The 4,587-nt window shown below is 36.8% G+C and overlaps 1 long non-coding RNA gene across 1 annotated transcript; it reads right to left on the bottom strand.

The window, feature by feature from the left end:
• Nucleotides 1–45: 45 nt before the first annotated feature.
• Nucleotides 46–4,581, bottom strand: LOC113342351. Its single transcript, XR_003356620.1, has 3 exons — nucleotides 3,521–4,581; nucleotides 1,026–1,117; nucleotides 46–436 (listed from the first exon to the last, which is right to left on the bottom strand). It is a non-coding gene; the product is annotated as an uncharacterized LOC113342351 (long non-coding RNA).
• Nucleotides 4,582–4,587: the final 6 nt, after the last annotated feature.

The raw sequence follows: 4,587 nt of genomic DNA, 5'->3' as shown, positions 1-4,587 counted from the left end.
AAAAAAAAAAAAAAAACAAAAAACAAAAACAAAAACAAAAAAATATGAATTTTAAGAACTATGCAATTTTTTGAGTTGAAAATCACTAGTGGATCCATTACAATTGCAACTCCCTTCAAGTTTTCTTCCTCAAGATCCAAGTTCTTTTGCAATACTGAGTACATATACATAACTGTACAATTTATGATCTGGCAGTGCTTAGTTACATGTAGTTACTGCTGGCTGGGGATTAGTAAGGGAAGAGTAATGTTAGCAAGCACATGACGGCCAGTATTGGAGCCACAAACACAGCCAACTTTAAATGCATTCCGTACTTTTGACAAGCAGTTGTCTCGTACTTTCTCCCATCTGTTTTATTATACATGTCTACAATCTCAGGCACAAGTGGATCATCAGTGTTTGGGTCTGTCAACAGGGAGCAGAACCAAAGAAGCACCTGGGTTTACAGATAACAACAAGATTAGTGCAGTGCAAGAGATATTTAAACGACAATGGAACTGACAGTTAATACGATACAGTGCCGCCTCCGCTAAACCTGAGTTAAGTTTCTATAAGGGGAAAGTGGAAAAATACTTGAGAGAGAGTGGCCTGGCCAACTTGCACTTAATATTAGGCATATATATGCGCATCTGTGTTTTTATTTATTTTGGGAAAGGGCAGGGAGACAACATAGAGACCATCAGTCAGTATTCCCAAGTAAAGGTGGGGAAAGCAAAAGCGGACACAATGTAAGCTAACACAAAGCAGCTAATAATAGCAGGTACAGCTTCCCTTTCTCCTATATCTGTTACAAGGTGCCACCGAAACTAATCCATTACTCTCAGTATCAACTACTATAAACTTCATACTAGAATTTTCCGAGGAAGTAATTTGTTAGAATGAATCTGTAGCATCTATAATACACTTGGATAAATGTGAGAATGCAAATCAGACAATATGTCTCCCATCCCAGAACTAAAAGTAGGAAAGGAAAATTAAGGAGGGAGAGTTAAAGAAAACGGCAGGAAACAAAATTTGAAGCAAACCTTAAAGATGGTAGAAGCAGGACGCCACTTTTCTTTAAGGGAGTCTAGACATATACATCCGTTGCTTGAAAGATTTTTGTCCTAAATGTAAACTGAAACACCATATACAGGAAGTCAGGAATATGACCTCAAGATACAAGACCAGAGCAAGTGCAAGTTACTACAACTAAGTAATATAACAATAACCATACAATCAAAATCAAGAGAATTATAAACCCATGTGTGAGATGAAGCTAACAAGCGTGCAAAGAAGAAGAAGAAAGTAAACGCACGGTACTAACTACTAAGGGTTGCAGAAAAGGGACAAAAAGTATGTTCGACCGGGGCATTGGCTCACCATGTGCCATAGAGTTTGAACTTTAAAAAGATGCTAATTATAAAAAATAAAAAAACACGCTAAACTGACACTTCATAATGGGAAGTGTTTCGTAACCAGTAATTTACATGATTACAGGTCTTATAATTGACCGGTATAAACAAAGAGAGACCACCAGTTTCACTGTAGCTTGTGGGTATGACCTTGTTATTATGATGAAACATTTTATGAAAGCTCTCATGGAAAAGACATTAATATCAAAGTAATATTGATGACAAAAAACCAACACAGAACAGATGACAATTTGAAAAAAAGAAAAGAAAACGAACTAGCTTAAAAATTATATGATGGCCAAGGCAAAAGAGAAACTCAGAGAGAAACAACAGAATATCCTTCTCAGAGTACTCTGAGCCTAAGATATCTAAGACACGATGTGCACCGAGACATGGATTCCATAAGGCAAGAATTATTTATTTTTACAAATATTATGGTCAAATTGGTTCTCGAAAGATTTTTCGGTGTTACCGGTTACCACCACCTCGGTGACACAACAAAATTCAAGCCTTCAAGTAAAACAGCAATTGATGGATGTAATGCTCTAACCAAGTGAATTAGATTTTAGACTCCAAAGAAGCAGTGGATGGAATCTAAAAAATCTTTTATGATGTATGAATGAGCCATATTTCCAAATTGCCATCTTAATTCTCCAAGTTGCCGTCTTTGAGACCCTAGTTAAAAGTCCTATCAGAATTAATATATTCCTACATATGGGTTATGCAGTCTTTCCTCCAAAATTGAGGATTGAGTATATATGTATATGTACATGTGATCAATCAAGGGAGTGGGGGTGGATTATTAAACACAAAAAAAGACATGTTTTTTAGATGTAGCATTGAATTCGAGTGTGTATATATGAACAAATTTTTGTTTCATATAGTTGATTCAGCAGACTCAAAGCAGAAACAAAAATGATGATCTACCAGAATGCACACAAAGCCTACAATGGTTGATAAAGCATGAGAGTTAGCTGCCAGAAGTCCAGAACACATACAAAGCCTTGAATGGTTGGTGAAGTACGTGTTAGTTAGAATGATCCAACCTACATACAGTCACTAGTGACACATACAAAATACAGAACACACATACGGCAAATTAATGATCATAATCCTGTTACATTTTCATCTTACTAGTTTTTCTTCTTGTTGTTGATTGTTACCTTTGTTTCTTAGTACTGATGGTAGCGGACTTTAAATAGGTCTTCCTTTATAGGTTCAAAAGCTGATAGCTGTTATTCACATTGTTTTGTTCATTAATTTCTGTCTCTGAAGATAACTTGAGAGGGTTTAGATAAGTTCTAAATCGATATTATCAATTTTGTAAAGGATAATAATGTTTGAACTTTTAATGCAGTAGATTCATTTCCTGTGTATAAATAAAAGAATGTGTTGAATGGCTAACTGATGACCCATCAAATGTAAAACGAGAAGCTAGGACTGGCTCCAGGTTAAAGCCTGGTTTTAAAACTAAGTTTAACAATACTACAGAAGTGCTTTCAAAACTAAGTTTAACAAAAACTAAGTTTAACAAAAACAAGTTGGAATTGACCATCCAAAACTACAGAATGCTGTGAATGGACGGAATCACATATCTCCTTCGAAACACAGAAAAGGACGTGTTTGGTGTTTCTCATTTTCAGGTTTTGGGAACTAACGAAATGGGTATGGAGGATTTTATTGTTCTAACTTGAAAAATCAAACCACGATTTGAACAGAGTTTTGAACAGAACTCCTGCACCAATGGTTCTAATGAAAGAAATACCCGAAGAAAGTTTATTTCTACGTATCTATCTTTTGTTGTTTGTTGGTATTGTATCAAAGGTGTTTTAATTGACATATCTTATATGTATTGGAGAACACAAGTTCATCATCTGAGTATATACCCTTCTAAACCTTGATACAAACTAGTGTCGTGAATCTTAAGCTAAGGGAAAAAGTTTTGATTCAGATACCTAGAATGACTAAAATGAGAAATAATATCAAGCAAACAAAAGTGAGAAACTATTATTAAGGCAGAAACCTAAAAGTACTAAAGCTTGAAAGATAAAAATCAACAAGGAAAGCATCTATAAATCTAGAAAGACAAAATTGTGAGTTTGCAGAAATGAACAATACATACTTACAAGGTCAAGAATATGGGGTTATCTCCATAGCTGCAGTTACCGCAGGCACATGCATTTAACTGGAAGACCCTTGTTGCACCTCATCCTTCCAAACTCGGGCAAGCCTCTTAGATAAAACAGAATACACAGAGGCCAAAATGTGCAGTTGGGGTGCTCAATTCACAATAAGTACATGGCTTCCACAGGTCTGAGTTTTCTTATGAAGCACAGCTGTGCTAAATGCTCCCTTCACTTCTGTCATTATCTGTCCTGTCCTGTCCTGTCCAGTCCAGTGAAGATGCCGTCGTGATCTGCTAGTTGAGTAGAAACATCAGATCACTTGATATATTGATTCTCTTCTTTGGCTTCTGGTAACAAGAAAATTTAGGACCAACGTGCCTAGGTCCAAGAGCCCAGATTCTCAACCGCAACTGAAGCCACACATTTGTACATTTACCAGCATCATCCTTCTTGAGTTTTTTCATTCACAGCATGATCCTAGACAACATACATCATCTAATTTTTAAGTGATTCGACTAACTATCATCTAATACTGAATTATCTTATGTGTGTTACCAACGGTTTGTTGTTTATCTAACCAGGTTTTCCCTCCAGAATTTCTCCAAGTCGATCAGAACTTTCCTCAAGCAACTTTGTGATTCCTGGTGGAAAATTTACAACCTGCACCCATTTTCTCGACACAAACTAAGCTACCAGTCAAGACCTTGAGATTTCTAGGAAATTGGATCCATCCCATTCAATGGTTTATTTATAGGAGACAGAGGTTTTGAGACACTGGGACTATCCTTGCAAACCTCTCTTTGAAATCCTTTATGCATCGCTGAGATGAACTTATCCTGCTGCTGCAAGCACTTGTTCTCCTGTGCCAAAAACAATAACCTCTATGAATGAGCCTGCGCTGTTCAGAAGCCACAAACCCATCGTAACCGCGGCCATATCCCTCGGAATAGTTGGTTCCGACTTGGAAAACTATACTTGAAAAGTGCCAACTCAAACAAAGAGCTGAACTCTTTAAGATGTGATGACCAATGCCTCGTACGGCAACAACCATTCCCTGCCCTGGCATA

Source organism: Papaver somniferum, unplaced genomic scaffold (genome assembly GCF_003573695.1).
Source record: "Papaver somniferum cultivar HN1 unplaced genomic scaffold, ASM357369v1 unplaced-scaffold_37, whole genome shotgun sequence".
Taxonomy (NCBI): domain Eukaryota; kingdom Viridiplantae; phylum Streptophyta; class Magnoliopsida; order Ranunculales; family Papaveraceae; genus Papaver; species Papaver somniferum.
Note: the sequence above shows the minus strand (reverse complement) of the source record. Positions and strands in the feature narration are given on the sequence as shown.